At 41.8% G+C, this 23,897-nt stretch overlaps 1 protein-coding gene across 5 annotated transcripts in view; it reads left to right on the forward strand.

Moving 5' to 3' along the window:
• LOC106565077 (solute carrier family 12 member 5) overlaps window positions 1-23,897 on the forward strand; it is a 338,932-nt gene that overhangs the window by 139,950 nt on the left and 175,085 nt on the right. The gene's annotated exons all lie outside the window — the stretch shown is intronic.

A 23,897-nucleotide genomic window follows, 5' to 3' on the forward strand; every position in this document is an offset into this window, starting at 1 on the left:
GTCTGCCTACTTGCCTGCCTGCTTGGGGTGATGCTTTTCTTCTTACTGCAAGGCTGCTGTGACAGGAATAGTAATGGGTTTCTCCCCATATACGACGGACAATGTGATTACAGCACACAGACATACACACAGAAATACACACACACAGAGATACACACACTGCTCTGGTGCAGTGGTCCCCAAACCTCCCAACCACCTTGTCCACCACCACGGCACCTTAACACTCAAACTGCATATGACGCCCAGTGCCCGGGCAAGCGTGGGCACACGCACACCGCCGCTCGCTAACACAGATGCCAACTTGTCGCTCACTGCTAATTTGCCTGCCCTAGCTGTCAAAACGAATCCTGTCTCCAATCCTCCTCCTGTACCTCACATCAGTCACTTCCCACAGCATACAGTAGGTTGCAGGGAAACGAGGGCTTTCAATAAATACCTAAATTACCTGTTGTGCCCTTGTGTAGGATTACTTGTTTTATTAATCGTCTGTTTTCACATGCTTGGATTGAACAGGGTTGGGTTTATAGCTTGCCCTTTCCTCTCGCATGTACTTTTTTGTTTTCTGCGAACCAATCTCCCTTATTTCTGCCTGGGCTCCAACAGATGCGCTGGAGTGCCAGGTTTCATATGAGGAAACAGTCACAGTGCTGCTGCCGCTCGGAGCTCGCACACCTGCGAGGGCTTCATGATAAAAAATAGACTGTGGCAGCTCGAAACATGAATATTTAAATTAATGCGGGCATCTTTTTGGGAGAATTATGACAGGGCATGTGAGGATGGAGGGGGAGTGCGACCCGCTCAAACATGATCGGCGCTTCGCTCCTCGTCAAGGGCAGGTTGTTGAGTGCAAGATAAACCCGCATAACAACAGACCCGCTGCGTCAGGTGTATGTATGTGCGTGTGCATGCATCTAGCTGTTTAACTACAGTGTGTGGGTGTGTGTGTGTGTGTGTATGTATGAGCAAGTGTGTGTGTGTGTGTGTGTGTGTGTGTGTGTGTGTGTGTGTGTGTGTGTGTGTGTGTGTGTGTGTGTGCGCATTGCATGCCTGTTTAACTACTGTGTGTGTGTGTGTGTGTGTGTGTGTGTGTGTGTGTGTGTGTGTGTGTGTGTGTGTGTGTGTGTGTGTGTGTGTGTGTGCGTGCATGGGCAAGTGTGTGTGTGCAGAAAAACATATGTGGTCATTGACTTTGTTTCATATGTGCCCATATATGGAATTCAGATTGTCTCAGCGGGCAAGCCGTTCCCTTTTATCCACGGAATGTGCACTTGGCTGTGTGGAGATACATAGGGGATAACTCCTGCTCTGAGTCCCCCCCCATTTTGACCTCAGAAAAGCCTCAATTCGTTGGAGCATGGACTCTACAAGGTGTTCGAAAGCGTTCCACAGGGATGCTGACCCATGTTGACTCCGATGCTTCCCACAGTTGTGTCAAGTTGGCTGGATGTCCTTTGGGTGGTGGACTATACACACGGGAAACTGTTGTGAAAACCCCAGCAGCTTTGCTGTTCATGACACAAACCGGTGCGCCTGGCACCTACTACCATACCCCGTTCAAAGGCACTTTCATCTTTTGTCCCTCTGAATGGCACACATACACAGTCCATGTCTCAATTGTCTCAAGGATTAAAAATCCTTCTTTAACATGTCTCCTCCCCTTCATCTACACTGATTGAAGTGGATTTAACAAGTGCCATCAATAAGGGATCATAGCTTTCACCTGGATTCACCTGGTTAGTCTATGTCATGGAAAGAGCAGGTGTTCTTAATGTTTTGTACACTCAGTGTATGTACCCCCACTGCAGCAGATAGAAAAGGTCCACTGATCTCAAAATAGGAGCACACATTTCCATTTAGCCAGTGGCTTCGATATGCATCCTGTGCATACAGGAGTCAGTGTGCAGCAAACCTGAATAACTCTGTGTAGTCAATACTACTGCTTTGGAAGGCAGAGCGAGAGAGGTTATTTCAGCAGGAAACGTCACCGTGGTGCGGTCTGTGGTGCTGAAATCAGCCTATGGTTGTATCTGGGTGCACTTGCTGCCGCTGTCCAAGGTGCTGATTTATATCCTTCATTACACGACTGGGTTACAGGCAGCACTAGGCTATAGAGCTGCTTGCTACAGTACCAGGAGATGTATTTTCTGCATCTTGTAATCACTCAAGATGAAAGGCATTGGTCGGCAGAGAAGAAATACATATAATGCAATTTCTGCGGCGCTCATTTGCATATTTATGAGCTGTAATTTTGCATCTGCCGCTATATTGTTAATTATTTGCAGTAATTTAAAAAAATCAAGAATAGAATAAACAAGGGAGCACCGCAAGTTTGTTTGCTCAGTTTTTTCCTGCATCGAGAGACTTTGACTGTAAAGCCTTGTTTTTTTAAGGGCTAGAGGAATCTGTTTTTGTCTGTGGGAAAGGGGAAGGGTGGGCGATGTTGCTGCATCAAATGTAGCTGTCCACTCTCATCAAGTGAAGTGTGTAAGGTGCTGTGAACATGCCTGCTCTTGTTTCTGTGGTTTTTAGAAGACATCGAGAAGAGAAAGTTTTCCTTCCCGTGATGCCTTTGTAAGGAGAAATGCTCACCCTTCAAGAAAGTACATTTTCACATCAATTTTCAGCCTGGCCAGGAACTAGGGACATAAATTATCTATCTGGCTAACAGCTAACACATTTAGGTCTGAGCTAATTCAGAAACGTTGATTACTGTGCATCATTAAATAAAACATTTGAGTATATGATCACATTTTGATTGTATAATCTTATTGATTAACTCCATCATACTCTAAATGGACACTGTTCTACAGCTGCACCATCGAGAGCATCCTGACGGGTTGCATCACTGACTGGTATGGCAACTGCTCGGCCTCCGACCACAAGGCACTACAGAGTGTAGTGCATACGGCCCAGTACATCACCGGGGCCAAGCTTCCTGCCATCCAGGACCTCTATACCAGGCAGTGTCAGAGGAAGGCCCTAATAATTGTCAAAGACTCCAGCCACCCTAGTCATAGACTGTTCTCTCTGCTATCGCACGGCAAGCGGTACCAGAGCTCCAAGTCTAGGTCCAAGAGGCTTCTAAACAGTTTCTACCCCCAAACCATAAGACTGCTGAACATCTAATTAAATGGCTACCCAGACTATTTGCATTGCCCCCCCACACACACACACGCTTTTATGCTGCTGCTACTCTCTGTTATTATCTATGCATAGTCACTTTAATAACTCTACCTACATGTACATATTACCTCAATTACCTCAACTAACCGGTGCCCCCGCAAATTGACTCTGTACCGGTACCCCCTGTATATAGTCTCTCTATTGTTGTTTTATTGCTGCTCTTTAATTATTTGTTACTTTTATTTCATACTTTTTGGGGGTATTTTTCTTAAAACTGAATTGTTGGTTAATGGCTTGTAAGTAAGCATTTCACTGTAAGGTCTACACCTGTTGTATTCGGCGCATTAGATTTTTTATTTTTTTTTATTTGTTTATTTTCCCTAGTTTGAGCATTGATTGTGTATTCCGCAGGGGAGACGGGATATGCAAATAAGGCCCTGAGATAGGGTTCTTGTTAGCATGCTAATGGGAACAGTGCATATAGGATGTGTCCAAAATGGTTCCCTATTCCCTATATAGTGCACTACTTTTTTGAGCTCTGGTCAAAAGTAGTAGATTATGAAAGGAATAGGGCACCATTTGGGATGCAGTTTACTGTACAATCAGAAGATGTTTACTTCACTTGCCTGTTTGGAATTTATTCATTTATTGATGTTTATGTTTTTTTATTTGTGTAATAGCTTCTCCCTCTACCTCAAAATGAAAATCCAACCAGCCAAATACTCCAAATGTACTACTTGTATTTTCAAAATGTTGTGTGTTTTAGACTATCTATTGTATTGGAATATGGAGTGTGTCTGCTTTGTGCACGGAAGGTACTTTTCTAAATTCTTTCCCCACACACAGCCCTAAGGGCTAACACATTTTGTCTAGGTGATTTGGAGTGATGTCGCAAAACGGAGATTAGGTTTGTATGTTTGGTTCCAAGGGTATTGAGTAGGTGATTTTGCACTAATACATAGGTGTTTTTGCGCTTAGTAGTGGAAAGGAGGGAAGATAAACAAATAGACAACTGTTGAAAAGCCTGGGGGCTTTCTGACAGAGGGGTTAACAACTCTCTCTCATCACTCTGGCTACATCCCCAATGGCACACAGGGTACCATTTGGGACGCAGCCTCTGACAATCCCCATCCATCCAGACTCTTAGCCTACTGCTGCAAACAGGCCCTTTAATTATCTTTTAGTTATGGCTGACTGCATAATACTGCCAAAGGTCCCCTGAGCATTCTCCAATGGAGGGAGTTTTTTTGTAGTAGGAACGTCATTATTCTCTGTCTGTTGACTAGTGGAAGACCTGCAGCAGAAATGCGCAGTTAGAGATAGAGATTGCTAGCCGCGACAGAATCGCAGACACTTGTTGTCGTGGCAAGGAGGCAGATGTACTGAACCTGTGTCTGGGTACTCAAACACACACACACACACATACACATGCTCATGTTCTTTACTTAGGGCCGGCTCTAGCCTTTGAGGGGCCCTAAGCGAGATTTGGTTGGGGACCCCCCCCCCCACCAAGCGGGCCAAAGCTTTTAGTGGCCCCCTGGTAGGTAGCCTAGTGGTTAGGATTGATTGGCCAGTAATCGAAATGTCGCTGGTTAGAATCTCCAAGCTGGCAAGGTGGAAAAATGTGCCATTCTGCCCTTGAGCAAGGCAGTTAACCCCTAACAACAAATTCTTCCCAGGCACCGATGATTCAGAGGGGTTGGGCTAAATGTGGAAGACACATTTTTGTTGAATCCATTCAGTTGTGAAACTTACGAGGTGTCCCCTTTCCATCTTGACAGTGAAGAGAACATTTTTCATTATAAAGTACATTTCCTTCAATTCTACACATTTTGCCATGGGGCCCAGAGAAAATGTTGCAGTTTTAAAGCAAGTTTTCTGCCGTTTTAAACATTTGTATATGGGGCCGAAAAGAAAATATTGCAATTTTCTAAGACAATTCATGCAATTCTACCCATTCTGCCATGAGGTGGAACTACAGCTTTGCAGTTTTAAAGCTAATTGCCTGCAATTCTGCACATTTCGCCACGACTTATCCCATGTTAATGATATCTGAGTGTGAGTGACTAACAAAGTAAATGGGTACCCCCTGGAGGTCAAGGCCCCTGTGCACATGCCCTGTGTGCCTGATTGGTATTCGGCCATGACTACTACATGTTTAGATAGCTGGCTAGACTAACTTACTAATCTAAAAATTGTTAGCTGACATGACTAATTGAGTGACTGTTAGTGACTGACAAAATAATCAAAAAATTGCTGATGTACAACCAAATTTCAAAGTTGCATCTTGTGTATTTTTCTATTCTAACTCTCAACAGTAAGTTGAGACCCCCACCGAGTTCCTAAAAAATAAAAATAAACACTTATGTCGCTTATACATGGAGCCGGCCCCGACTATTATACACAAGCAAATGCATGTTCACACAGACAAATGTGTATACAGTGCAACACACACACCCGCACACACAGTCACCTGAGCCGTGCTCAACAACAGTGACTGATTCAGCGGATGCGATTAGGTGCATCGCGGGTCAGCACTTTGTCTGTTATTTCTTCGACGGTGATGTCACCTCTGTCTCTGTTATCATTAGTACCACAAAGGGGAAGCCCCAACGATGCACCTAATTACCCGAGAATCATTACTAATTTATCAAAGTCTCAATTTCAGAAATACAATACAATGGCTCATAAATCATACAAGAGCACATAGAGCATAATTACATGTTGCGTAATTAATCTGAACAAAGGTAATAATGAAATATGGAAACAATCACAGATTTATAAAGATGGGGCAGATGAAGGCTAATTTTGGCTAATTATGCTAACCCACACCAGTTGAAATCCAGATAGAAAGGGGTGTTATTCACAGATCGGTTTCCCAATTAAAACTCTAAATGCAGGAGTGTGTAATTAGTGACGATGGGGCGGCTCTCTGAAAAGGCTGTTGACTCATGCAGCACTAATTAACATATCCAACGTAACCAGTCTATCACACATACGGACACAAGGACACACAAACACACACACACATGTGCACACACACATACAGTACAAGTCAAAAGTTTGGACACACCAACTCATTCAAGGGCTTTTCTTTATTTTTACTATTTTCTACATTGTAGAATAATAGTGAAGACATCAAAACTACTAAATAACACATATGGAATCATGTAGTAACCAAAAAAGTGTTAAATATTTGAGATTCTTCAAAGTAGCCACCCTTTGCCTTGATGACAGCTTTGCACACTCTTGGCATTCTCTCAACCAGCTTCACCTTGAATGCTTTTCCAACAGTCTTAACCTGTTGGGGCTAGGAGGCAGTATTTGCACAGCCGGATAAAAAACGTACCCGATTTAAACTGGTTACTACTCTTGCCCAGAAATGAGAATATGCATATAATTAGTAGATTTGGATAGAAAAACTCTAAAGTTTCTAAAACTGTTTGAATGGTGTCTGTGAGTATAACAGAACTCATATGGCAGGCCAAAACCTGAGAAGATTCCATACAGGAAGTGCCCTGTCTGACAATTTGTTGTCTTTCTGTTGCATCTCTATCAAAACTACAGCATCTGTGCTGTAACGTGACACTTTCTAAGGCTCCCATTGGCTCTCTAAAGCCGCCAGAAAGTGGAATGGGGTGTTTGCTGTCTCTGGGCAAAGTACAACAGCTCTGTTTGTGAGTGGTCAGCCTGGGGACAGTGAGACTGAGATGCGCATTCACGAGAATTCTCCATTTTTTTCTTTCAGCCTTTGAATGAATACAATGTTGCCCGGTTGGAATATTATTATTTTACGAGAAAAATAGCATAAAAATTGATTTTAAACAGCGTTTGACATGCTTCTAAGTATGGTAAAGGAATATTTTGAATTTTTTTGTCACGAAATGCGCTCGCGCGTCACCCTTCGGATAGTGACCTGAACGCACGAACAAAACGGAGCTATTTGAATATAACTATGGATTATTTGGAACCAAAACAACATTTTTTGTTGAAGTAGAAGTCCTGGGAGTGCATTCTGACGAAGAACAGCAAAGGTAATCCAATTTTTCTAATAGTAATTCTGAGTTTAGAGAGTCCCAAACGTGGTGGGTGCCAAAATAGCTAGCCGTGATGGTCGAGCTATGTACTCAGAATATTGCAAAATGTGCTTTCGCCGAAAAGCTATTTTAAAATCTGACACCGCAATTGCATAAAGGAGTTCTGTATCTATAATTCTTAAAATAATTGTTATGTATTTTGTGAAAGTTTATCATGAGTAATTTAGTAAATTCACCGGAAGTTTTCGGTGGGTATGCTAGTTCTGAACATCACATGCTAATGTAAAAAGCTGTTTTTTGATATATATATATGAACTTGATTGAACAAAACATGCATGTATTGTATAACATAATGTCCTAGGAGTGTCATCTGATGAAGATCATCAAAGGTTAGTGCTGCATTTAGCTGTGGTTTTGGTTTTTGTGACATATATGCTTGCTTTGAAAATGGCTGTGTGATTATTTTTGGCAGGGTACTCTCCTGACATAATCTAATGTTTTGCTTTCGCTGTAAAGCCTTTTTGAAATCGGACAATGTGGTTAGATTAACGAGAGTCTTGTCTTTAAAATGGTGTAAAATAGTCATATGTTTGAGAAATTGAAGTTATAGCATTTTTGAGGTATTTGTATTTCGCGCCACGCGATTCCACTGGCTGTTGACTAGGGTGGGACGCAAGCGTCCTACCTAGCCCAGGGAAGTTAAAGGAGTTCCCACATATGCTGAGCACTTGTTGGCTACTTTTCCTTCACTCTGCGGTCCAACTCATCTCAAACCATCATCTCAATTGGGTTGAGGTCGGTTGATTGTGGAGGCCAGGTCATCTGATACAGCACTCCATTACTATCCTTCTTGGTCAAATAGCCCTTACACAGCCTGGAGGTGTGTTGGGTCATTGTTCTGTTAAAAACAAATGCTAGTCCCACTTAGCGCGAACCAGATGGAAGTGCGTATCGCTGCAGAATGCCGTAGTAGCCATGCTGGTTAAGTGTGCGTTGAATTCTAAATAAATCACCAACAGTGTCACCAGCAAACCACCCCCACACCATCACACATCCTCCTCCATGCTTCACGGTGGGAACTACACATGCAGAGAACATCTGTTCATCTACTCTGCGTCTCACAAACACACGGCAGTTGGAACCAAAATTTGGACTCATCAGACCATAGGACAGATTTCCACCGGTCTAATGTCCATTGCTCGTGTTTCTTGGTACAAGCAAGTTTGACCATGAAGGCCGATTTTACGCAGTCTCCTCAGAACAGTAGATGTTGAGATGTGTCTGTTACTTGAACTCCGTGAAGCATTTATTTGGGCTGCAATTTCTGAGGCTGGTAACTGTAACGAAGTTATCTTCTGCAGCAGAGGTAACTCTCGGTCTTCCTTTCTTGTGGCGGTCCTCATGGGAGCCAGTTTCATCATAGTGCTTGATGGTTTTTGCAACTGCGCTTGAAGAAACTTTCAAAGATCTTGAATTTTTCCTGATTGACTGACCTTCATGTATTAAAGTAATGATGGACTGCCGTTTCTCTTTGCTTATTTGAGCTGTTCTTGCCATTATATGGACTTGGTATTTTACCAAAGAGGGTCTATCTTCTGTATAGCACCCCTACCTTATCACAACACAACTGATTGGCTGAAACGCATTAAGAAGGAAACAAATTCCATAAATTAACTTTTAACGAGGCACACCTGTTAATTGAAATGCATTCCAGGTGACTACCTCATGAAGCTGGTTTAGAGAATGCCAAGAGTGTGCAAAGCTGTCATCAAGGCAAAGATGCAAGGATGATTAGACACATTAAGGATTATGTTCTACTCCCCCAGGCTATCCCTATCTCAGTTACACCCACCACATCTTATCTATGGAATGCCAGCTGTAGGTTTTTAGGCTCATCTCATTTCACACCGATATTTGATGAGAAAGTACTCATCAAAGTCATTCAATGCATAAACAGTATAACATAATCTTGTAATTTTGCTCTCACGTGTTCACTTAGTTCATTTTTTGTCTATGGGTGGTTAAGTTCAAATTTGACTTAAGCGGAATTTAGGATCTAGCTAGTTTTATATTTGAATAATCCTCCTAACCTTTTGATCCGACTACCCAGTCTGATTCATGAAGCTAGGTAGGTTACAGTTCCTGGCAGACACAACAGAGTACATTGGCCAGTTATGTAACATGCGGCTGTGGTCTAAGGCTTTTGAACATCTTGGGAGAAGCTACAGCTGCACTGATTAAGCAACTTCTGGGTGTATCTATGCGCTACTCCTGTTCCTTTGTGTTATTAATACAGATTAGTTTGATACAGCACATCCTGTACAATTAAATGGGATTCTATCATTATCCACCACAGTGCATTGGCTGCATTGTATGTTTGTTAGTTGTTCAAAGCACCCTCCCAGACATATATTTGAAGACTAATTATTTGGTCTGTTAAAGGTCCTGTTTGGTTTGCTTGTTTGTGTGTTGTTTTTAGGTTGTTTTGCTTAAAAAAAATAACATATTCAATGCAGTCATCAGTGATTGAAGTATCAAATGAATATGCCCTAATAATTGTAACGATGTGCGCTGAGAGTCGGGAAGCAAGTTCAGGGAGTGAGTGTTTTCATAAATAAATGGAACATAATACAAAACAAGAAACTCGAACAGCACACAGACATGAAACAGAAACATAAACAATGACGTCTGGGGAAGGAATCAAAGGGAGTGACATATATAGGGAAGGTAATCAGGGAAATGATGGAGTCCAGGTGAGTCTAATGACACGCAGGTGCGCGTGTCATCAGACTCGGACAATGGTGACAGGTGTGTGCCATAATGAGCAGCCTGGTGACCTAGAGGCCAGAGAGGGAGCACATGTGGCAGTAACCCCTCCCCGACGCGCGACGCCGACCAAAATGACGATCCCGGGGATCAGGAGCGGACCGGTCACCTCTGCTGAGGCACAGGAAACCTGTCAGTCCGCCTGAAACGCGGGAGCATGGCGACCTAGAGCGCCGGAGAGAGCATACGTGACAGTACCCCCTCCCCGGCGCGTTCGGCTCCAGCCGCAGGACGCCAACCAAAGGAACGATCCCGGGGATCAGGAGCGGACTGGTCACCCCTGCTGATGCGCGTGAACTTGTCGCCGGCTGGGGTGCGGGAACCTGACAGACCGGCTGAGGCATGAGAGCCTGACGAGCTGGTGGAAGCTGGAGTCGCGCGTCGGGAAGGGGGTACTGTCACGTATACTCCCTCTCCGGGCTCTAGGTCATCAGGCTGATTATTATCCATCACACCTGTCACCATCAACTCGTGCACCTGTACCTCATGACACTCACCTGGACTCTTCCCTATATCTTCCCTATATCTGTCACTCCCATTGGTTCTTTCCTCAGGTGTTATTGACTCTGTTTTCATGTTGGTGCATTTTTTGTGTTTTGTGTTCATTGTTTCTTTTATTTATTAAAACACTCACTCCCTGAACTTGCTTCCCGACTCTCAGCGCACTCCTTACAAGAATAAGAACAACGCATTAGAGTCCATATGTTTTTATGTAGACAGTTACAGCCATTTTTATCAAATAAAGTCATCAATTTAATCACAAAAATGTATGGAAAATATATGTATTTCTAGATAGTTAGATATCAACATACGTTTGAATAAACATACTCCACAAGGCCAAGTTCCGTTGACAATTGTAGTTAATTTTGTCAGCTGTCCATAACTTCACGAGGAGCAAACGCTAGAACCACAATGGGCATTTGTTCAGTGCCAGACAAATCTTCCACTGTGAGCCTGAGAGACTATTTCAACCATTTCAGTCCCACTCCCAAACACAAACTCTGAGAAATAACACAGAAATCCACACTCCATGACCAACGGACCATCCTGCCTCGTGCCTCGTCCTCCTAAAGCTGTTTTCTCTTTCTCGAGCTAGGAAAACAGCAAAGTGGGTAATGAGCATTACCTTGGTTACAGTCCATGCTGTGGGAAGCCTTTCATGAGTGGGCTAACCTTGAGAAATGCCACTACTCCGTCCCATACAGTCTCCCATCATGCATTGACTTTGATAAGCAAATCAATTAATCGAAGAAAGTCGCCCATTAATACACGATTTGACATTTTCCCCAGTGGATTTATCTCATTTGCATTTCACATGATAGTCATGTTTTTCTGTTCTCAAGCTCACAAGCTTCTTTGTCAATGCTCTGGTCTCTCTCTCTAGAAAAGAAAGGAGGCTTTTTTTGACAGAGGATTTCTTTCCTGCTGCATTTAATTGCATGGGTAACTGACCGAACGTGTGTTTCTCCTTTCATACGCAGTCAATTAACTGGATTGGGCGTGCTGGATATCTGTGTGTATGGGAGTGTGCTTATGTACATGTAGCCAGGTGATTTTTATAACAAGACCAACATGAATATGAGTCATTGACATGCCTCCTCTCCGGAGACGCTGTATTGAAGTAAGCAATATGGTAACTTAGTATTCGTCTGCTTGGGATGCTGAGGTATCTTCCCTGTGGCTCAGTGGTAGAGCATGGTGTTTGCAACGCCAGGGTTGTGGGTTCGATTCCCACGGGGGGCCAGTACAAAAAATAAAAAATAAATAATAATAAATGTATGAAATGTATGCATTCACTACTGTAAGTCGCTCTGGATAAGAGCGTCTGCTAAATGACTAATTTGTAAAATGTAAAAATGGATCAGGAAGCAGCGGTTACAGCCGCAGGAAACTGAGAGCATAACACAGCCTGTGTGGGAGGATCCCTCTGTTGTGTACTGTGGGATTCTGGGATTGCCGCATCTCTGAACATATAAGAAAGAGCATTAATTGGTGGGGATGAGTGGGCAGAGGAATGAAAGGCGGGTTGGCGGTGGATGTTTGAATTCCCCAAAATAGAGCCTTGGAGGGGAATCAAAAGCACAGGGTTGTAATTGGGTTTAGGAGGGAGGGATGTGCTCACAGGGATCAGTCTCGCTAGCCTGCATCACTGCCAAGCCTCTCTCTCTCTCACACACATACTGGATGTAGCTGGGCTGTGGCTAATGAGACTGAATGGGGCTATAGCTAACTCCACAGCATCTGTACTACTGTGTAAAGAAAGGGAGAAATGGTGGATGGATGGAGGTGTGAATACATGGAAGATGAACAGATTCATTCATAAATAGATGAGAGGATACTGGACAGTTATTCAAATAGGTTGAGAATGTTTCAGACATACAGTGCCTTCAGAAAGTCTTCATACCTGTTGATTTATTCCCATTTTGTTGTGTTACAGCCTGAATTCAAAGAATGGATTAAAAAATATGTCTCACCCATCTACACAATATGGCCTATAATGACAAAGTGAAGAAATGTTTGCAAATGCATTGATAATGAAGTACAGAAATACTGTATCTTATTCACATAAGTATTCACACCCCTGAGTCAATACATGTTAGAATCATCTTGGGTAGCGATTATAGCTGTGACTCTTTCTGGGTAAGAGCTTTGCACGCCTGGATTGTATAATATTTGCAAATTATTATAATAAAAATTCTTCAAATTGTTTGTTGAACATTGCTAGACAGCCATTTTCAAGTCTTGCCATAGATTTTCAAGCCGATTTAAGTCAAAACTGTAACTAGGCCACTCAGGAAAATTCAATATCGCCATGGAAAACAACTCCAGTGTGTATTTGGCCTTGGTTTTTAGGTTATTATCCTGCTGAAAGATACCCATAACATGATGCAGCCAACACCATGCTTGAAAATATGAATCGTTGTACTCAGTGATGGGTTTTGTTGGGTTTGCTCCAAACTTAACACTTCGTATTCAGGGCATAAAGTACATTTCTTTGCTCGATTTTTTGCAGTTTTGCCTTATTGCAAACAGGATGCATGTTTTGGAATATTTTGTATTTTGTACAGGCTTCCTTCTTTTCAGTCTGTCATTTAGTATTGTGGAGTAACTACAATGTTGTTGATCCATCCTCAGTTTTCTCCTATCACAGCCATTAAACTCTTTAACTGTTTTAATGTCACCACTGGCCTCATGGTGAAATCCCTGAATGGTTTCCTTCCTCTCCGGCAACTGAGTTAGGAAGGATGCCTGTATCTTTTTTTACCCATCTACCAATAGGTGCCCTTCTTTGCGAGGCATTGGAAAACCTCTTTGTGGTTGAATTTGTGTTTGAAATTCACTGCTCAACTGAGGGACCTTACAGATAATTGAATATATGGAGTACAGAGATGAGGTAGTCCTTCACAAATCATGTTCAATGCTATTACTGCACACAGAGTCCATGCAACTTATTATGTAAAATGTAAAGCAAATTTTTACTCCTGATCATATTTAGGCTTACCATAGCAAAGGGGTTGAATACTTATTGACTCAAGACATTTCAGCTTTTCATTTTTTATAAATTCTGAAAAAGATTCTGAAAACGTAATTCCACTTTGACATTAGGGGGTATTGTATGTACAGTAGGCCCGTGACACAAAATCTCAACTTAATCCGTTTTAAATTCAGGCTGTAACACATCAATGTGGAAAAAGTTAACGTATGTGAATATTTTCTAAAAGCATTGTAGATTAATGTGCACAAACTATACTAATGGAAACTTTGTCATCCATAAGCGCTTATCAGAGTCCGCATCTGAACAGCTGCATTCTAGAATATTGGACCGTTGGCTTTCTTACTTTTCTAATTCTAATCTCAGCTCAAACATTCATTTGAATGGGAGCCACGTATGCAGAAACGCGTTGGTTGTGAATTTTTGGGAGGTGCGTGGTAGGACTGTTTGTCATCCACAAACAATGGTCGCAGAGCCACATAGCTATATTTAAATGGGAGTTGTTGCAAAATTCCACCCACAAATTACAAAGAATGTTGTTTTCCAGAAATCCTGGTTGTTAGATTCCCAGATCAGGAAGGAACTAGCAGGAAATCCAGGGATCCTCCAACTAATATTTCTGGGAAACCAGGTAATTTTTGAAAAGTTACCGGACTTTTGCAACCCTAAGCAAGGTATACCAGTAGAGGTATATCATACCTTTTTTGATATACTGAAATATCCATAATTAACATGTTTTAACTACTCCTATAAACATTTTAGACTTTCAGGTACTCAACAAGGTCTGATTTCATTACTACTGAAACAGGACCAGGTGGTAAGTATAAAGATCCTGTTGATTTAAAAAACTGGAGGCCTTTTACACTTCAATGTTGTGATGCAAAAATCCTGGTGAAATGCATAGCACATAGAATTTAAAAGGTTTTATCAGATATTGTTAATCCTGATCAGACAGGTGTTTTAAATGGACAATATATTGGAGATAATATACGACAATTACTTGAAACAATTAAAAATGTGTTTGATAAAGTATGACTAGAATTGATATATAAATGCCTAGACTACTTTCATTTCGGTGAATCTCTTATGCAATGGGTTAAAGTTATGTACAGAAACCCCAGGTGTAAATTAGTCAATAATGGTTACTTCTTGGAAAGTATTGAGCTGTAAAGAGAAGTAAAACAAGGCTGTCCATTGTCTCCATATCTATTTATTATGGCCATTGAAATGCTAGCTATTAAAATCAGATCGAACAAGAACATCAAGGGGTTAGAAACAAAAGTGTCAATGTATGCCGATGACTGAAGTTTTTTCTTAAGTCCACAATCTGGATCCCTGCACAGACTCATTGAAGATCTTGATCACTTTTCTAGCCTCTCTGGACTATTGGATCATTAAAAATATGTAAATAAACTTACCACAACCAATTTCAATAGAACGTTTGCAAAAATAGATAACGTTCTGCAACCATGGAGTGGTAAGTACTTGTCTATTTAAAAATCACATTGATTAACTCTTTGGTCCTATCGCATTTTAGTTACTTACTGATGGCACTGCCTACTCCAGACGACTCATTTTTTAAGTCATATGAGCAAAAGATATTTCACATTATTTGGACCTCCAAGCCAGACAAAATGAAACGTGCCTAACCTCTCTAGGCTAGGCGGGACGAATTCGTCCCACCTACGTAACAGCCACGGCTATCCTGTGGCGCGATTTTCAAAACCTTAAAAATCCTATTACTTCAATTTCTCAAACATATGACTATTTTACAGCCATTTAAAGATAAGACTCTCGTTAATCTAACCACACTGTCCGATTTCAAAAAGGCTTTACAACGAAAGCAAAACATTAGATTATGTCAGCAGAGTACCAAGCCAGAAATAATCAGACACCCATTTTTCAAGCCAGCATATAATGTCACCAAAACCCAGAAGACAGCTAAATGCAGCACTCACCTTTGATGATCTTCATCAGATGACAACCCTAGGACATTATGTTATACAATACATGCATGTTTTGTTCAATCAAGTTCATATTTATATCAAAAACCAGCTTTTTACATTAGCATGTGACGTTCAGAACTAGCATACCCCCCGCAAACTTCCGGGGAATTCGCTAACATTTTACTAAATTACTCACGATAAACGTTCACAAAAAGCATAACAATTATTTTAAGAATTATAGATACAGACCTCCTCTATGCACTCGATATGTCCGATTTTAAAATAGCTTTTGGTGAAAGCACATTTTGCAATATTCTAAGTACATAGCCCAGGCATCACGGGCTCGCTATTTAGACACCCGGCAAGTTTAGCACTCACCATAATCATATTTACTATTATAAAAATGTCATTACCTTTTGTTGTCTTCGTCAGAATACACACCCAGGACAGCTACTTCAATAACAAATGTTGGTTTGGTCCAAAATAATCCATCGTTATATCCGAATAGCGGCGTTTTGTTCGTGCGTTCCAGACACTATCCGAAATAGTAAAGAAGTGTCACGCGCTTGGCGCAATTCGTGACAATAAAATTCTAAGTATTCCATTACCGTACGTCGAAGCATGTCAACCGCTGTTTAAAATCAATTTTTACGACATTTTTCTCGTAGAAAAGCGATAATATTCCGACAGGGAATCTCCTTTTCGGCAAACAGAGGAAAAAATCCCAAAGGCGGGGGCGGTCGGGGTCACGCGCATAAGCTAGTGTCTCTTGATGGGCCACTTGAGAAAGGCGATAATGTGTTTCAGCCTGGGGCTGGAATGACGACATTCTGTTTTTTCCCGGGCTCTGAGAGCCTATGGAAGACGTGGGAAGTGTCACGTTAGAGCAGAGATCCTTAGTAAATGATAGAGATGGAAAAGAAGTTCAACAAATGGTCAGACAGGCCACTTCCTGTAAAGGAATCTCTCAGGTTTTGACCTGCCATTTGAGTTCTGTTATACTCACAGACACCATTCAAACAGTTTTAGAAAATTTAGGGTGTTTTCTATCCATATGTAATAAGTATATGCATATTCAAGTTACTGAGTAGGAGTGGTAACCAGATTAAATCGGGTATGTTTTTTATCCAGCCGTGTCAATGCTGCCCCCTAGCCCTAACAGGCTAATTATATAATGAATATAAGTTTGGGGGGGTAAAAATTCTTAAATATTAAATCATTAAACCGCTCACTAAAAGATAAGTTATAAGTTATACTTAAACCTGAACTGGTTTTCCAGTATGTTATGAAGAAAGGCTCAATCTTTGTAGAAAAATTGCCTTTTTGCCTTTATACAGATTACAATTTATAATTTCCGACTAATTGAAAATAAAACTTTGCTTAAAGTATCGCCCTTTCGCCACCTCCCAAGAGCTGCAAAATCTGGACCCATACAAATCAGCCAGACTAGACAATCTGGACCCTCTCTTTCTAAAATTATCTGCCAAAATTGTTGCAACCCCTATTACTAGCCTGTTCAACCTCTCTTTCGTATCGTCTGAGATTCCCAAAGATTGGAAAGCTACCGCAGTCATCCCCTTCCTCAAAGGGGGAGACACTCTAGACCCAAACTGCTACAGACCTATATCTATCCTACCCTGTCTTTCTAAGGTCTTCGAAAGCCAAGTTAACCTCTCTAGGCTAGGCGGGACGAATTCGTCCCACCTACGTAACAGCCACTGCTATCCTGTGGCGCGATTTTCAAAACCTTAAAATCCTATTACTTCAATTTCTCAAACATATGACTATTTTACAGCCATTTAAAGACAAGACTCTCGTTAATCTAACCACACTGTCCGATTTCAAAAAGGCTTTACAACGAAAGCAAAACATTAGATTATGTCAGCAGAGTACCAAGCCAGAAATAATCAGACACCCATTTTTCAAGCCAGCATATAATGTCACCAAAACCCAGAAGACAGCTAAATGCAGCACTCACCTTTGATGATCTTCATCAGATGACAACCCTAGGACATTATGTTATACAATACATGCATGTTTTGTTCAATCAAGTTCATATTTATATCAAAAACCAGCTTTTTACATTAGCATGTGACGTTCAGAACTAGCATACCCCCCGCAAACTTCCGGGGAATTCGCTAACATTTTACTAAATTACTCACGATAAACGTTCACAAAAAGCATAACAATTATTTTAAGAATTATAGATACAGACCTCTTCTATGCACTCGATATGTCCGATTTTAAAATAGCTTTTTGGTGAAAGCACATTTTGCAATATTCTAAGTACATAGCCCAGGCATCACGGGCTCGCTATTTAGACACCCGGCAAGTTTAGCACTCACCATAATCATATTTACTATTATAAAAGTTTGATTACCTTTTGTTGTCTTCGTCAGAATACACACCCAGGACTGCTACTTCAATAACAAATGTTGGTTTGGTCCAAAATAATCCATCGTTATATCCGAATAGCGGCGTTTTTGTTTGTGCGTTCCAGACACTATCCGAAATAGTAAAGAAGTGTCGCGCGCATGGCGCAATTCGTGACAATAAAATTCGAAGTATTCCATTACCGTACTTCGAAGCATGTCAACCGCTGTTTAAAATCAATTTTTACGACATTTTTCTCGTAGAAAAGCGATAATATTCCGACAGGGAATCTCCTTTTCGGCAAACAGAGGAAAAAATCCCAAAGGCGGGGGCGGTCGGGGTCACGCGCATAAGCCAGTGTCCCTTGATCGGCCACTTGAGAAAGGCGATAATGTGTTTCAGCCTGGGGCTGGAATGACGACATTCTGTTTTTTCCCGGGCTCTGAGCGCCTATGGACGACGTGGGAAGTGTCACGTTAGAGCAGAGATCCTTAGTAAATGATAGAGATGGAAAACAAGTTCAAGAAATGGTCAGACAGGCCACTTCCTGTAAAGGAATCTCTCAGGTTTTGACCTGCCATTTGAGTTCTGTTATACTCACAGACACCATTCAAACAGTTTTAGAAAATGTAGGGTGTTTTCTATCCATATGTAATAAGTATATGCATATTCTAGTTACTGGGTAGGAGTGGTAACCAGATTAAATCGGGTATGTTTTTTATCCAGCCGTGTCAATACTGCCCCCTATCCTAAACAGGTTAACAAACAGATTACCGACCATTTCGAATCCCACCGTACCTTCTCTGCTATGCAATCTGGCTTCAGAGCTGGTCATGGGTGCACCTCAGCCACGCTCAAGGTCCTAAACGACATCATAACTGCCATCGATAAGAGATATTACTGTGCAGCCGTATTCATCGACCTGGCCAAGGCTTTCGACTCTGTCAATCACCACATTCTTATTGGCAGACTCGACAGCCTTGGTTTCTCAAATGATTGCCTCACCTGGTTTACCAACTACTTCTCTGATAGAGTTCAGTGTGTCAAATCGGAGGGCCTGTTGTCTGGACCTCTGGGTTCAATTTTCGGGCCGACTCTCTTCTCTGTATACATCAATGATGTTGCTCTTGCTGCTGGTGATTCTCTGATCCACTTCTACTCAGATGACACCATTCTGTATACTTCTGGCCCCTCTTTGGACGCTGTGTTAACTAACCTCCAGACGAGCTTCAATGCCCTACAACTCTCCTTCCGTGGCCTCCAACTGCTCTTAAACACAAGTAAAACTAAATGCATGCTTGCCCGTCCAGCATCACTACTCTGGACGGCTCTGACTTAGAATACGTGGACAACTATAAATACCTGGGTGTCTGGTTAGACTGTAAACTCTCCTTTCAGACTTACATTAAGCATCTCCAATCCACAATTAAATCTAGAATCGGCGTTCTATTTCACAACAAAGCATCCTTCACTCATGCTGCCAAACATACCCTTGTAAAACTGACCATCCTACCGATCCTCGACCTCAGTGATGTCATCTATAAAATAGCCTCCAACACTCTACTCAACAAACTGGATGTAGTCTATCACAGTGCCATCCGTTTTGTCACCAAAGCCCCATACACTACCCACCATTGCGACTTGTACGCTCTCGTTGGTTGGCCCTCGCTTCATACTCGTCGCCAAACCCACTGGCTACAGGTTATCTACAGGTCTCTACTAGGTAAAGCCCTGCCTTATCTCAGCTCACTGGTCACCATAGCAGCACCCACTCGTAGCACGCGCTCCAGCAGGTGTATCTCACCTGTCACCCCCAAAGCCAATTCCTCCTTTGGTCAAAAATCTCTGAAGCTGGAGACTCATATCTCCCTCACTAGCTTTAAGCACCAGCTGTCAGAGCAGCTCACTGCACCTGTACATAGCCCATCTGTAAACAGCCCATCTATCTACCTACCTCATCCCCATACTGTATTTATTTATTTATTTATCTTGCTCCTTTGCACCCCAGTATCACTACTTGCACATTCATCATCTGCACAGCTACCATTCCAGTGTTTAATTGCTATATTGTAATTTCTTCGCCACCATGGCCTATTTATTGCCTTAACTTACCTCATTTGCACTCACTGTATATAGACTTTTTGTTTTCTTTTGTTCTACTGTATTATTGACTGTATGTTTTGTTTATTCCATGTGTAACTCTGTGTTGTTGTATGTGTTGAATTGCAATGCTTTATCTTGGCCAGGTCGCAGTTGCAAATGAGAACTTGTTCTCAACTAGCCTACCTGGTTAAATAAAGGTGAAAATATATATACTGCTCAAAAAAATAAAGGGAACACTTAAACAACACAATGTAACTCCAAGTCAATCACAATTCTGTGAAATCAAACTGTCCACTTAGGAAGCAACACTGATTGACAATAAATTTCACATGCTGTTGTGCAAATGGAATAGACAACAGGTGTAAATTATAGGCAATTAGCAAGACACCCCCAATAAAGGAGTGGTTCTGCAGGTGGAGACCACAGACCACTTCTCAGTTCCTATGCTTCCTGGCTGATGTTTTGGTCACTTTTGAATGCTGGCGGTGCTTTCACTCTAGTGGTAGCATGAGACAGAGTCTACAACTCACACAAGTGGCTCAGGTTGTGCAGCTCATCTAGGATGGCACATCAATGCGAGCTGTGGCAAGAAGGTTTGCTGTGTCTGTCAGCGTAGTGTCCAGAGCATGGAGGCGCTACCAGGAGACAGGCCAGTACATCAGGAGACGTGGAGGAGGCCGTAGGAGGGCAACAACCCAGCAGCAGGACCGCTACCTTCGCCTTTGTGCAAGGAGGAGCAGGAGGAGCACTGCCAGAGCCCTGCAAAATGACCTCCAGCAGGCCACAAATGTGCATGTGTCTGCTCAAACGGTCAGAAACAGACTCCATGAGGGTGGTATGAGGGCCCGAAGTCCAAAGGTGGCATTTGCCAGAGAACACCAAGATTGGCAAATTCGCCACTGGCGCCCTGTGCTCTTCACAGATGAAAGCAGGTTCACACTGAGCACATGTGACAGAGTCTGGAGACGCCGTGGAGAACGTTCTGCTGCCTGCAACATCCTCCAGCATGACCGGTTTGGCGGTGTGTCAGTCATGGTGTGGGGTGGCATTTCTTTGGGGGGCCGCAGAGCCCTCCATGTGCTCGCCAGAGGTAGCCTGACTGCCATTAGGTACCGAGATGAGATCCTCAGATCCCTTGTGAGACCATATGCTGCTGCGGTTGGCCCTGGGTTCCTCCTAATGCAAGACAATGCTAGACCTCATGTGGCTGGAGTGTGTCAGCAGTTCCTGCAAGAGGAAGGCATTGATGCTATGGACTGGCCCGCCCGTTCCCCAGACCTGAATCCAATTGAGCACATCTGGGACATCATGTCTCGCTCCATCCACCAACGTCACGTTGCACCACAGACTGTCCAGGAGTTGGCGGATGCTTTAGTCCAGGTCTGGGAGGAGATCCCTCAGGAGACCATCCGCCACCTCATCAGGAGCATGCCCAGGCATTGTAGGGAGGTCATACAGGCACGTGGAGGCCACACACACTACTGAGCCTCATTTTGACTTGTTTTAAGGACATTACATCAAAGTTGGATCAGCCTGTGGTGTGGTTTTCCACTTTCATTTTGAGTGTGACTCCAAATCCAGACCTCCATGGGTTGATAAATTGGATATCCATTGATTATTTTTGTGTGATTTTGTTGTCAGCACATTCAACTATGTAAAGAAAAAAGTATTTAAGAAGATTATTTATTTCATTTAGATCTAGGATGTGTTGTTTAAGTGTATTTTTTTGAGCAGTGTATATATATATATATATATATATATATATATATATATATTAAAATAAAAAATTCTTAAACAAGCCATACAAAGCTGGTTACAATTTAAATTTTATCCTCCAGATAAGGTAGAACAAATATTACAACAAATACAGTATTAAGGGTAAACTCAAATATACTGATTGATAAAAAAACATTGTTTATTAAAATATATATATATTATATTTATTAATGGTATTATGATTAGAAATGGTGGCGTTATGTCACATATGCATCTCTCAAAAATATATGGGAATGTCTGCTCAATCCAACGTTACAACCAACTGATTTCAGCATTACCGCAAAAATGGAGGAGGCAAGTGGAAGAGGCAGAAAGTAGAGCACTTGTTTGTCTGCCATATATTAAAGATACAAATTGGCTGAAAAGGATAAAAATAGAAATATATACCAGTTTCATTTGAGAACAAAAATGTTAACAGCTGCGCCATACAGGTTGTAAATGGGAAGAGATTTTCGATGTACCAATTCCAAGGTACATGGTATATAAACTGATACAAATAAACAACACTTGATTCAACACTGAGTTTTTCAATTAAAATTATAAAACATTAATGCCACCAACATTTTGCTATATATTTGGGGCATACAATATCTCAGCTCTGTAGAGTTTTGCTGCGAAGAGACAGAATCACTAGATCCTATATTCTGGTATTGCCCCTATGTACATCAGGAATGTTTAAAAAGTCACAACATTCACTTAAAATTAACCTTACAAATAGCAGTGTTGGGCGATTTGGAAAGCCATAGTCAATCAGTCAGTTATATAATAATACTCGTAGGAAAGATTTTCATTTTTAGCTCGCAATCTGTGGATACTATGCAATTAGAAAGGTTAAACATTTATTTAAAACATCACAACACAATTGAAAAATATATGGCACGTGGAAATTGCAAGAGTGGTTACTCTAAAGGTCTTGTTTGTTGATGTAGGCACGGCACAGTATGCACTGTACCTGCTTTGCTTACCAACAACAAGCAATCACAAGAGGCTGAGTCGCAGTCACCACAGTTCCTGAATGCAGAGTTGTGTCCTCACAAAAGGTAAAGTGAAAGCAGAGCTGGAGTGTGTGACCCTAAGCTGGAGTGTGTGACACTGACGATGACACGATTATCGTATTCAAGGTCTACATTTACTTAATATAACACATTATTTATGCTAATATACATGGCATTATTTTGCATTTCCAATCATATTCGAGGTCCAAATGTCCAATTGTATGACAATTGTCATTGCTGGGCAATTTAATATGGACATTCCAGCTCTCATTTCTATGCCATAATCTGTGTCCCAGATGTAGCCATTCCATGAAAGCTTGAATTCTGACAAATCTGCCCATTTGTGTGATTGTCTACGATAAAGCTTATTGGTTAATTTGTAACTTTAGTTAACCTGTTAGGGCTAGGGGGCAGCATTGACACGGCTGGATAAAAACATACCCGATTTAATCTGGTTACCACTCCTACTCAGTAACTAGAATATGCATATACTTATTACATATGGATAGAAAACACCCTAAATTTTCTAAAACTGTTTGAATTTTGTCTGTGAGTATAACAGAACTCAAATGGCAGGTCAAAACCTGAGAGATTCCTTTACAGGAAGTGGCCTGTCTGACCATTTGTTGAACTTCTTTTCCATCTCTATCATTTACTAAGGATCTCTGCTCTAACGTGACACTTCCCACGTCGTCCATAGGCGCTCAGAGCCCGGGAAAAAACAGAATGTCGTCATTCCAGCCCCAGGCTGAAACACATTATCGCCTTTCTCAAGTGGCCGATCAAGAGACACTAGCTTATGCGCGTGACCCCGACCGCCCCGCCTTTGGGATTTTTTCCTCTGTTTGCCGAAAAGGAGATTCCCTGTCGGAATATTATCGCTTTTCTACGAGAAAAATGTCGTAAAAATTGATTTTAAACAGCGGTTGACATGCTTCGAAAGTACGGTAATGGAATACTTAGAATTTTATTGTCACGAATTGCGCCAAGCGCGTGACACTTCTTTACTATTTCGGATAGTGTCTGGAACACACGAACAAAACGCCGCTATTCGGATATAACGATGGATTATTTTGGACCAAACCAACATTTGTTATTGAAGTAGCTGTCCTGGGTGTGTATTCTGACGAAGACAACAAAAGGTAATGAAATTTTTATAATAGTAAATATGATTATGGTGAGTGCTAAACTTGCCGGGTGTCTAAATAGCGAGCCCGTGATGCCT

The sequence above is a fragment of the Salmo salar genome, chromosome ssa12 (assembly GCF_905237065.1).
Source record: "Salmo salar chromosome ssa12, Ssal_v3.1, whole genome shotgun sequence".
NCBI classification, from domain to species: Eukaryota; Metazoa; Chordata; class Actinopteri; order Salmoniformes; family Salmonidae; genus Salmo; species Salmo salar.